The following is a 12299-nucleotide window of genomic DNA, read 5'->3' as shown; positions in this document are numbered from 1 at the left end:
CACTCATTCCAGATACCTTTATCTACTGCCAGCTATGAACAGCCAACACTAGTGTGAATAAGCATCTTTCTTAGCATCAGTTTACATCCTGGAACGTACCCTTATACTATTTACTACATCTATTTACTATATGTACTTATGGAGTAAGTATGTACACTTACAGAGTTTGCATACTGGAGCGTATCCTTCTACTATTTACTATAGATGCTTATCTCAGTGTAACAGTGGTGCTGAAGCACAGCTTGTATATCAGTTGCAGGTTGTGGTTCCAACAGCTTGGTCTGCATTTGCTCTCATCATTTATGGGACAATGCCAATTCAAAATCACAAGTCATAAACAGACATATTTACTTGCAGTTGCTAATAGCACTGTAGGTAGAAATAAAGTACTTTTTAAAGCTCATTCATTTCTCTGCACTTAAATACACCATTTTTTCTTTTTTTTTTATTCTTTCAGTCTAAGCAATGAAAACGCGAAAAGGTGCCCAAAGTTTTTTATATTTATCTGTTTAAAAACAACTTTAACAGGATTTATCTTTAGTTGCAAAGTACTCTTGAGGGTGTCAAGGGGGGTAAAATGCTTCCTTCAGTAACATGTAAATGCCGGATTTTGTCAGCCGTTTGAGATAAACGCGACCCGACGATGGTCCTCATCAGCAAAATGATGCTAGTGGCGTTCATTTGGACCGCGAAGGAACATCATCCGCTGGCGCCGCTCTCTGCAAGCCACGCTTCTGTGCTAAAGGCACGGCCGAAAGCGGTTTTACTACTTTTGATACGAATAAGTGCGGTTCTCAGCCTCCCGCCTCGTTACCGACGCTTTCCCCAACGACACCGGGCGACGTTGATGCGCCGCTGATAAGCGGCGTCCAGCTGTCAAAACGCCGGCCGCCTTCCAGCAAGCCCAACTTTCGCTTCCCGGCCCTGAGCTCCCTTTCCCCGCCGGGTGCCGCGGGACGTGCGGGCGCAGGAGCGGGGCACCGCAGCCCGCGGGACGAGCCCGGGTCCCGCACGGACACCGCGCGCCGCGGGCGGGCACCGCGGTTCCCCCGGCCCCGCACGGGCGCTTCTCCCCGCCGGCTGCGCTCCGGGCCGCGGAGAGCCCCCGCCCCGCCCAGCCCCGCCGCTGTCCGGCCCGGCCCGGAGCCCGCCCGCCCCCGGCCCGGAGCCCGCCCGCCCCCGGCCCGCAGCGCTGGCGGCGGGGGGCGCCCGCGGGCGGCGGCGGCGGGGAGCGCGGGCGCGGGGGTGGCCGAGGAGCGGCGGCGGCGTGAACGCGGCCGCAGAGCCCCAGCCAGCCGCGGGAGCGGGAGCGGGAGCGCCGCGCCCGCCGCAGCCGCCGGAGCCGGGCGAGGAGCGAGCGCGGCCGCCCGGAGCCGCGGGGAGCAGGCTCGGGCCGCGGCGGCCCCGCGGGGAGGCAGCGAGGGGCCCCTCGCCGAAAGCGCGAACACCCCCCCACACCCCCGCCCCGCCGCCTCCGCCCGCCCCCAGCGAAGAGAAACAAAACACAACCCCGGCACCGCCACGCTCTCCCTCCTTCTCCTCTCGGCATTTGGTGGTTGTTTTTTGGTTTGGGTTTTTTTTTTTTTTTTTTTAAATATTTTATTTTTTTAATTTTTTTTTTTTTTCTTGGGGATTCTCCTCTCTCCTGCCAGCCTGACTTACACGTTCTTGATAATTTCTCTTCCCCTCATTTTTTATACTCTTCTCCCTGCTTCCAAACCCTGTGTCTGTGTGTTTCAATACTATCACAACCTCTGCTAAAAATAGATCTTTTTATACCCTTCCTCCTCTCTGACCCCATCCAACACCCCTTGTTAAGGTGAGTTGTGTCTTTTCATCACTTTTTTCCTTGTGTGTTGGTTTTTCGTTTTTATGTTTTTGGTTTTGGTTTTTTTTTTTTTGGTTTGGTTTGGTTTGGTTTGGTTTTTTTTGGTTGGCGTTTTTGGTATTTTGATTTTGGTTGTTTTGTTTTGTTTTGTTTTTCCCTTCCCCATTTAGGGCAGGTTTTAGGGAGGAGGGGATGTGGAGGAGAGAATTTCATGGGGAGTCAGGCAAAGCCTTTTTTTGCCTTCTGCAGCCTCAGCATCATTCCGGACTGCTCCCTTTTATCCCAAGGATGTAGCTAGCTGATGAAAGTGGGGAACTACTCTTCCTTAGCGTTGCATGCTTGGGAGCCACAGCAACAGCAGGAAAAAAATCAAAAAACAGCCAAGCTTCTCTTTTTTTCTTCATCCTACCCCCCACTTCCTTCCTCATTCCCTCCTCCTTTCTGTGTTTTTTGGTTTGGTTTGGTTTGGTTGTTTTGGGTTTTTTTGGGGTGTTTGTTTTTTTTTTTTTTTTAATATATTTTGGTGGGATGTTTGGTTGGGATTTGGTGTGGGTGGGTGTTTGTTTTGGTTTTTTTTTTTTTTGATTTGTTGTTTTGGTTTGGTTTGGGTTTTTGGTTTTTGTTTTGTTTTGTGGGGTTTTTTTTGTTTGTTTGCTTTTGGGTTTTTTTTTTTTTGTGTGTATGCTTGTTTTCTGTTTTTAAGCAGTACGCAGGGGACTTGGAACGAATTGCATGTAGTGCCAGGGGAGCTCTCTGTGTGTGTGTGCACGTGTGTCTTGAGAGTGAGTGAGTGCATGTGTGCATATGTGCATGTGCAAAGTGCATTTGCATTTCGTGTTCCTGGGATGATGAGTGTTAAAGCTTCCAAACAGACCCTGTACATAGAGCAAGGAGCACAGCAGAGGCTGCTGGGGGAGAAACCAGTCAGGGATGCAGAGCTCTCCACAGAGTTCAGTCCCTTGTGCTCCAGAGCATCTTCCCATAGATCATTACTGGCACCTTCAAGGTAATGGCTTCCCATTCCTCTCCTGGCTTCTCAGGAGTGCAGAAAAGGAAAACTTTACAGGCAGTGTGAAGGGATAACATTTGTTCCTCTAGCAGCCTGAGACAGTGTTATTCCAGGGATGAGTGGGGAAAATAGAGCTGTGATCCATAATAAATGGATCATTTGCTGTTACAAATTAGTGTTCAGTAAGAAAAAGAGGCATGAAACATCATTGTTTGTCCAGCCAGCAGAAGCGTTGGAGTCCGGCTTACTTCGCAGTTCCAAAGTTGTTTTAGACCATTTTTCATTCTTTGGAAGACTGTGCCTATTGATGGCAGAAATGTGTTTTTACGGTAAAACAGTCTATTATAAATCTGCTGGGGAACGATTTATTATTCAGAGGCAATCAAGTAATTTATGTGTTTCATGGATTTCCCCCAAGTCTTTTAGTGTGCCTTCCATTATGTATTTTACCTATGTGTGTGAAGCGGGGTAATATAGATTTTAGTTGCATTTTAACAAGGTGTTAAGGCATAACTTGCAGGGTGCCATTTGCAAAGTGTCACTTAATATGAAGCAAAATAACTGCCTCTAGCTCTTTTTCATGGATCTTTTTCACATCTCCCTTGTTTGTTTCAAAACAAGCAGTGATTTTGCTTAAGAACTTGTAAGGAAAGCTGGCTTCATAATGGTACACAGTTTCAGATAGTAGCTCAAAAGTATTACACTTGTCTGGCTGTGAGACTTGAAATTGCTTATAAAATCTAGTTAATACAAAGTACATAAAAGAGCACTTTGTATACATGGTTTTCTAACAGGCTGAATCATTTTTGTATCTAAAAGTTTACAAATGAGCTAAAATGGTTGTTGTAATCTGTGTTTGGAGGCCCTCATGGATACAGGAACATTAATGTTTCCTGTCTAGTTAATGCAATTCCAAAATATCCTGTCTTTCCACATGCTGCACAGATAACCCTCAGCAAAAATGAGCAGTCATGGAAGTAGTCTTGTGCTATCAAGGGTCATTTCATCATTTCTTGTTAGCCTAAATTAAAATATTTTACACAAGTTTGCCTTGGATTTTTTTTTTTTTTTTTTATTCTGTGGTTGGCTGGTTGTGAAAGTGGGAAGCATGTTTCGGGTGAGATGTGACATTCCTAATGCTTGATAGCTGTGAGGGGAGAGACACCTGATGTGCTGTGTACATCATCCTTGAAGGGATGCAGGGTAAAAAAAAGGGTTGGAAAACGAGCACAGTGCACTGGCAGTTTAGATAAATAAATATGGGTGATGCATGTTAGCTTGTCAGGTGCTGTTCTGCTGAACCCTGACTGCTGGCTAAACATATTTCCTTGATAAGCACGGTGATGTGATACATTTTTTCTCATTTGATAGAGTTTGCTGTTAAAATCACATGTAGCACAGAGCAGCACTTGTTCTCTAGATAAAAATCATGCCACCTTGTTTTAATCCACAGAAGGCTGAAATATCCACTACTGCTCCTGAAGTCACCAGGAGTTACTTGTGATCAGCACTCTTCATGATTTTTTATCTCTGACATATTTTTTGTCAGGTTTTAGGATATTTCCAAAGGATGCTATTGACAGCAGTTCTCATTTTGTTTAGATTTTACTTTGGGTGCATATTGTGTGTTTACAGGTAGATTGTCTTTTACCACAGAAACACTGTGGTAAAATGTGTCAGAAAAGGGAAAACTCTTAACATTGTTTTTCTCATGAGCTTTTAAAGGGAATTCTCCCGGTGTTCTTTAACTGTTTCTGGAAAAGTCATGCTCACTTCACAACTTTACACGCTAAGAACCTTAAGTTGGTTATTTAGCTGTTGGTGAAAAAAAAAAAAAAAAAAAAAGGATAGAATGTTTGCACGCAAAAAGAGCAAGTTGTGTTTGGTGTTTTTTTATGACAACTGAAAGACAGAAGTGCTTTCAGCTGGATATGAATGTGTTGAAGTAAGGTTCATGTTTAGTTTGATCTGGGGGTTGTTCCCATTGGTGTGAGTGACAGCACAACTACACTTAGCTTATTCTGTAATGTACTAACCTAGACTGAACATCGATAACTTATATTTTGAGACTTGGATAGGACATCAAACCTTGGATTTATTAACTTCTAAAGCCTTTTTTGTTTGTGTTGTCTTTGAAACAAGCCTTTTAAAGGTGTGAACTGCTATAAACAAAGTATTGGAGTGTTCAGAAGTCACTCCGACTTTGTGGACCTTATTGCTATGAAATTGGGTTGGTATTTCTCTCTACTGCTAACCAACTGAAATAATTTTCTTGTATTATTGCACCTTGTTATTCTGCAATATCAATCTAAAATGCTTAGTCAAAGGAGTTTTTATTCTGTGGATGTGGTGGTTCCACAAAAGAAGAACATGGATATTTTGTCTTGTCCTAAATTACAACTACCCATCAGGTTCAGTGGCAATTTGTTGTGATTGATTTGGATATACTTACCAAGGAAACTGTATTGAGGATGGATTTTCTTAGATTTTTAACAAAGTAAGTGAAAACTATCTCAGGGCTGCCTGGTTGTTTTGGGGGTGGGTTGCAGTGGTTTTATCTGTATCCACATAAAATGCAATCACAATATACATTAAAAATCAGTAGCATCTGAAAAAAATAGTACGCTTTTCTCTTTAGAGACCTCTTTCCTTACTAGTTTAAAAAGGTACAATATGTGTATATGTTTCCATATGAGTGTATATTTGTAATTTTAAGATGAATGATGTTACCTTACACAAAGATGACTATTTGTTTGCATTTTTGTCTGCTGGAAATACAGTTTTTATAATAAAATAGGTATTTTTCTTCTCCTGTACTTGCTTATGCATAGAAGAAAATTAGTATTTTCCTCCTGGGAAACGTGTTACTCTGAAGACCCAGACGCTGAACAGATCTACAAGCAGTTCCCTTCCCAGTCTTGGTGCATGTGGATGAGTGTCAGAGGTAGCCAGTGCTCAGGCATGGCAGGGAAAGGAAGAGGGTGTTGCTCTGGAAAGCAGGGGGTCTAATGATGTGGTGCTGCGGTGGCTGAGTTATTCAGGGCTAAGAGAGCAAAGGGCTCCCTCACTATTAACAGTATTAAACTCCTCTGTCCTGTGGTTTGCATTCATCGGTCTGCTTGGTTTTCCCTTTATTAGATAGGGAAAACTTTAATTACAGTCTGGTAGTGCTAACACAGCTCTCTGATGAAAACTTGTTTGTAGGAGGTCAAGTGGAAAGTAATTCTGGTGAGGGGCCTCCAGCTACAGCGTTTCTTTTTTGTGGTATGTTTTTATTTACTCCAGTTTTCCCTGGATTCGCATCCAGCTATTATACCCTACTTGCCAGTGTAGGCTGGAGGTTATTTTGTGTGCAGAAAGTGTTTGTAGGAAAGGGAAAAGAATATTATCATTAACTTTGGACAACACAGTGTAACTGCTCCACCAATTCCAAACAAATGCAAGAAGAGCTGTGGCATTGGAGCTAAAATGTTCAGCTTTTGCTTGATATAAATATGAGATTTCATGTCTTGTGAGGAGAGACAAAGTTTTAAACATAATTCAAAGGGACTGCATTTTTTGGAATGAGTTTCACTGTTAGTCCCAGTGATCAGTCATGTCCCATGGAATCTGCCAGGAGCAGCCCAAGTAATCTCAGGTTAAATTGTGGTGAGGCGTTTTCTCGTACCCGATCCACTGCTGCAGCTCCGTGCTGGTAGATGGGTACCTGTTCCAGCACTGCCATTGTATCTGTAACAAAACTTAAATTTTGTTTATAGGGGGATATACACAACGCCCTATTGATTTCTGCTAGCAGGCAAGGCTTTAACAAGGAGTATGAATCTAATAATTTTGATTATGGATCCTGCAACATCTGACTTTGTCATCTATGCATCAGATATATTTAGATGCTGTGGACACTTAATCCAAGGAAGCAAAATGCTTGTCTTCTGTAAATGACAGATAAAATACTTAATTTGTTCATTCATTTGGCCTTTTGAGGTGGATGGCTCAGGACTATACCTTTCTTGATTACAATTTGGCTCTTGGTTTACTTAAAAATAGTTGTAGAAGGATTTATTATTAATAATTTTTGACAGGCTCTTTTGTATGCATTTTAAACAATGGTTAGTTTTATAGCAAGGTTTTAGAGTCAATCCCAGAAGTCTAATGAGACCTTAATCTTCTTAATAACTAGTAGTTAACATAAAATTTCATTAATATAAGTGACATGTTGTTGTGGTTTAACCCCAGGTGGCAACCCACACAGGCACTTGCTCACTGCCTCACTTGCAGGATGGGGCAGACTCCAAATCCAAAGAGGAAAAAAAAAAAAAGATGGGTTAAGACAAAGAGAGTTTAACAGGTAAAGCAAAAGTCACACACACAAGAAAAGCAAACTGGAATTCTTTCATCACTTCCTGTGGGCGGGCAGGTGTTCAGTCATCCTTAGGAAAGCCTGTCTCTCTCTCCTCTAACAGTGACTTGGAAAGACAAACATCGTCATTCTGAACATCCCTCCCCTCCCTTCTTCCCCCAGCTCTATATGCTGTGCATGATGCCATATGCTGAGGAATATCTCTTGGATGTGCTGGGGTCAGCTGTCCCTGCTGTGTCTTCTCCCAGCTTCTTGTGCACCCCCAGCCTCCTTGCTGGGAAGCAGGGAAGGCCTTGACATTGTGCAAGCACTGATCAGCAGTAACGAAAATATCCCTGTGTTTTCAACACTGTTTCTAGGAAAAATCCAAACCTGTGAAATCCAAAAATCTGTGAAGAAAATCAGTTCTTTCCCAGTTAAAACCAGCACATTTTGTAGTGACATGGTCTGTTTCAAATGTACTGACACTTTGCATACAGCAGTATCTTTTATAATGAGGCATCTGGAGCTCCCATAAAGATTTTTTTAATCTGCAATCAAAGTTTGAAAATTTTATGCAAATCAAAGTGGTAGAGTTCTTTGAACTCTAGTAGAATAAAGCACCATGACTGCTTGTCTTATCAGTCATGCCATTGCCATTCTTTCACCTGGTGAATTCAGTATAAAACATCTACAAGTCAACCTTAGCAGTTTCAGGCAATCTCTTTAGGTCATGATGGCTGCCTCAGTAACCTTGAGTACACCAGTATTCAAAGACAACATGGTGAAATGCAGGAAACATGAACTGAGAAGGAAACAGGATCCTGATGTGGGCTTAGAAAACCCTTCAGGATAAACAAAATAGCTTGTCTTTCTGAAGGAGAAGACAAGTATGTGGCCATGATGTACTTGATGTACTTCCAAGCTTCTTTAGACTTCCTTGCCGGACAAAATCCAAGTATTTTTCAGCAGTGCAGAAATTTAATGAAATTTTGTAGAATCATAGAACCATAGAATAACTTGGGATTGAAAAAGATCTTAAAGATCATCTGATTCCAAACCCTGTGATGGCCACCTTCCAGGGACACCTCAGTGTAGATCAGGTTTCAAATTTGTATAACCCAGCTGAGGCTGTAACAGGAACAGAAAGGTAAAGCTTAGCAAATGTAAATACTTGTATTTAAATAATATGAACGGTTCTTTCTCTTGGTGTGATATCAATGGAGAAGTGTGTTCTGTTTGTGTGCCTTTTGAAAAAGTTTATACGTTTTGCCTTATAGTATTGAATGGGGAATGACTTAGGCTATAAAAATATGGAAATTCAATGTTAAGGCTTAGTTTTCACTTATCCATTACAGAGGCGGGGTCCATGTCTCACTGCAGGTCTTCGAAACATCTCCTAAAGTGGCACTGAATGTGGGGTTTGTGCTGTGCTGTTCCTACCCGTAAAATGGGATAGCAGAGCTGTGGCTAAATTCAGCAATTCCTATTCATGTTAAATAATTTCTTGACTTCAGTAGGATTTCTTGCCTAAGTGAGAGACTCCAAACAGGCTCATAGAACACTGACAACAGGGAAGGTGTGAAGTATCTATTATTATTACTTCAGAGAATCTTATCTTCTTTGAGATGGCTCATGTTTCAGGCAGTCTGCATAACTAAACCAAAATTCCTTGGCACTTTCATTTGATTTCTGCAACACGACACTGCTTGATTCCATCACAGGATGAAATAAATTGAGAGTTCTTTCTAAAATCTGAGGTCTAAATAAAGCATATGCTAAGTATAGGAATATTTTAAATATATTAATTCTATATGATACAAAAATATAGTCTTTTAGCTGCATGTTTCTGGTTGCCTATCTACATGAAAGAAATTATTTTGTCTGTATTTGGATTTTCGCCTAATATAAAAAAAAAATTATGAATTCCAGGAGCAGGTCACTTCACTGGCCACTCTTTACATACCAGAGATGAGACACTGGTGAGGCACTGGAATGGGTTATCCATAGAAGTTGTGGAAATGTTTGAAGCCAGGTTGGATGGGGCTTTGAGCAACCTCATCTACTAAAAGGCATCCCTGCCCATGGCAGGGGGAGTAGAACTAGATGACCTTAAAGGTGCCTTCTAACCCAAACCTTTCTATGTTTCTGTGTCACAGACATCAACTAATTAGTCATCTCAGCAACCCCCACCCTTGGTTTTTGTAGTGCACACACAAAATTTTATGCAGCAGTAATAGTAAAATAAAAGACGAGGAATTTATTTTCCTTGTTTTTTTATAGTTAGAAAATAATTGTAAATGTGACTGTTCCTAGCCACCAGCTTAATCTTTAAAACTCCGTTTTGAGTGGGGATAGGTGCCTGTGTTAGCATTTAGGATTGGCAGAATTCTACTGCCTGGCAATACGGAAGAATCTAGGAAGAGGAGGATTTTGATTCTTTCAAATCTGAAGGTGAAATCTGCAGTGCCATATGGATGATATCAGATCCTTCACTCCTGTGAGATCTTTCCAGTATGTATTGCAAAGGCAAACTCATGCTTGATCTTCAAGGCTGAAATCTTAAAAGCATCTCTTCTAAATTTGCACTCTCACGCAGATTTTGCTTGTTTGTGATACCTACAAGTGCAGCCTAGAGGTATAAGCAATGCAAGAGAGAATCAGGGATAGTGGAATACATGGAATCAGAGAAACAATTAAACAGAAGGGTAACAAAGTACCTGCAAAAACAAAAATTAAAGAAAAAAAAAAAAAGTAAGTGTGAGGAAGTCCTTAAGAAAGGATGGAAGAGGAGAAAACATTGCTCTGGGATGGGGTTAATAAGATTTAATAGAATGTGAGATAAAAGGCACATAACAAATATCAGAGATTGGAGGCTGGTTTGGAAGAAGGCACAACTAATGTTAGAAGTCGAAATGGCAGACTGAAATGGAGCTGTACACTGTCAGTTTAAAGTATAGTTTCAGCTTAAGATCAGCTTAAGTTGGTCTAAATTCCAGCTGCTTCTTCAGAGGGAGTCCTGCACAATCCTCCTTCTTTCCTCTGAATAGTGTGCTGCAACTGGTAATGTAAAAAAAAAAAAAAAAAATTATCCCAATCAGATCCTTGGTCCGTCTGAGTAACTGCTCATTATAACCCTACAGCTGCCTCAAGGGAAGGTGGAGGGGAGGTGTAGGAAAAGGCAGCATAAGATTGACTTAAGCTGATGATAGATCTGTGCTCTTGGTCTGAAAGTCCTGGTGAGGTTCTGAGTTATAAATTATTTAGAAGAGAGACTGGCTAGGAAGACGGAGTGGTAACACAATGGAAGGAAAAATCCACCTGGGACAGTACTTAGAGTGAGCAGTTAAAATGGCTGCATGCAAAGGAGATGATGCTAAAACGTCTAAGAAGCAAAATCAAGCATTTAAAAGTCACAAAAATAGAGTATTTATGTTGTCTTTGCATTTAATTCAGCATTCATGGATACACCTGCTGATGCAGTCTTTCATTACATAATCAAGTTGGGCATTTTTACTACTCCTCACAAGCGGCTACCCTGTCCCTCATGACACCAGGTGAGCAGAGCAGTGCCTGTGACCTGGAGCTTACTTCACCTCCTTGTATCATGTATGACAAAATCAGTGATCAGCAGTCCTGCTGGAAGCTTGAGGCTTCCATCTCACATCCTTCATGTGCATCTCCCTCATGGGCCCCCAGCACATTCCATACTGACTTTTTATGAACCCAGTGTTACACCCACTGTTTTATTAACCCAGTGGCTCCCAAAAAAAATTTTTTTCTTCCCTTTTGTCTCAGAGCTGCACTGGCAGTGTGCCATACATGGCAGAATGTGTTAAGCTTACTTTTAAATAGTAGTGCATGATTCAAGTTTCTTTTGGAATAAGAAGAAACTATATAGAAGGATAAAAGTAAATTCAGAATAAAATGCCTTCATAGAAAAGAGGCAAAGATCAGAATATGTTTTGTAATGAATTAAATATAAAGCTCCCAGGTCTTATTGATTATCTTTTTAATGTTTTGTTTTTAAATATTAAATGGCGAAATTAGATTGTGCAGAAATACAGAGACACATGCTAAACCACGTTACAGATTCCATTCTTTAGAAGAGAGTGTTGAAAAACAGCCGTTCACCCAGCCCTGTGAGAAATAAGATGCAGGCAGATGATGTCATGCTGTCTAGACTAGAATAAAATATGTATTTAAAAAAAAAATCTTAGCATACGTATTTAAATAAAATATTTTGAAAGTCTAAGAAATTGTAAGTGCTAGCTGATGATCTTAGATTTTTCTTTGATCATGTTCTATGGGTTCTGGTGTCTTTTCATAACATTTTTTAAAAATTTTATTTTCTCCCTTTAAACATACCTATAGAGAATTGCGTGCTCATAAGAAGATATGACTGATTCTTCTGGGTTATCCAGTTCAGTCCCTTGCTTTTGCAGCCAAGATGTCATACAATTCCTTTCATGTACTGATCAAACTCCTTCTTACAACTATTTAGGGATTTTTTAACTTCCCATACTCCATTTGGAGGCTGTTCCAGTTTTCTAGTTTCTTTTCCCCTTAAATATGTTCATGGGCTGCTTTTATTACTTTGTTTTTGGACTACTTCAGCTGTTGTACTTGAGCTTCAATGTAAGATGTTTACTGATTCAGTGTGGAGCAGTCCTGCTCACTGCTAGACTTAAAAAGCAAAGTTTTTGCTGGACAGAGGCCAGCTCTAGTGATGACCCCTAAGTTCTGTGGAGGATAGACAATGGTGTAGCGTTAGGCACGATAGGTTTCTGGTCATGCCCCACATTTATGGATGACTAACCTTAAACCAGACTTCACTGTTGACCTTCAGAGTGTAAATGATATATCAAGAGCCTTACCCACATTTCTCTTTTGGGAGGTTTGATCTTCCAGTGCACAGTGCTCCATGGGGTTTTTGCAGACTCATTTTCATTTGGCTTAGTTCTGGATTCTCACTATAAATAGTTCAAGTAAGACAGAAGGTTCTTTGTTTATAGTTCAAAAAAATAGTCCTGTTTCCCCTTTGGATTAAATTTCAGTTGGTGAGAGTTGAGTTCTTAACATTTGCACAGTTGCAAAAATCTTATCATTAGTCTTTCAAATAGGAG

At 41.2% G+C, this 12299-nt stretch overlaps 1 protein-coding gene across 8 annotated transcripts in view; it reads left to right on the top strand.

Moving 5' to 3' along the window:
- Positions 1–1619: 1619 nt before the first annotated feature.
- LOC120751994 (poly(rC)-binding protein 3-like) overlaps positions 1620–12299 on the top strand; it is a 501663-nt gene continuing 490983 nt past the window's right edge. For 5 of the 8 annotated variants that reach the window (XM_040062663.2, XM_040062626.2, XM_040062592.2 and 2 more), the window contains exon 1: positions 1621–1819. The gene's annotated coding sequence lies outside the window, so the exon portion shown is untranslated. Of the gene's footprint in view, positions 1820–12299 lie in introns of all 8 variants that reach the window. The other 3 variants (XM_040062607.2, XM_040062657.2, XM_040062670.2) reach the window with 2 other exon arrangements.

This window comes from Hirundo rustica, chromosome 1 (genome assembly GCF_015227805.2).
Source record: "Hirundo rustica isolate bHirRus1 chromosome 1, bHirRus1.pri.v3, whole genome shotgun sequence".
Classification (NCBI taxonomy): Eukaryota; Metazoa; Chordata; class Aves; order Passeriformes; family Hirundinidae; genus Hirundo; species Hirundo rustica.
Note: the sequence above shows the minus strand (reverse complement) of the source record. Positions and strands in the feature narration are given on the sequence as shown.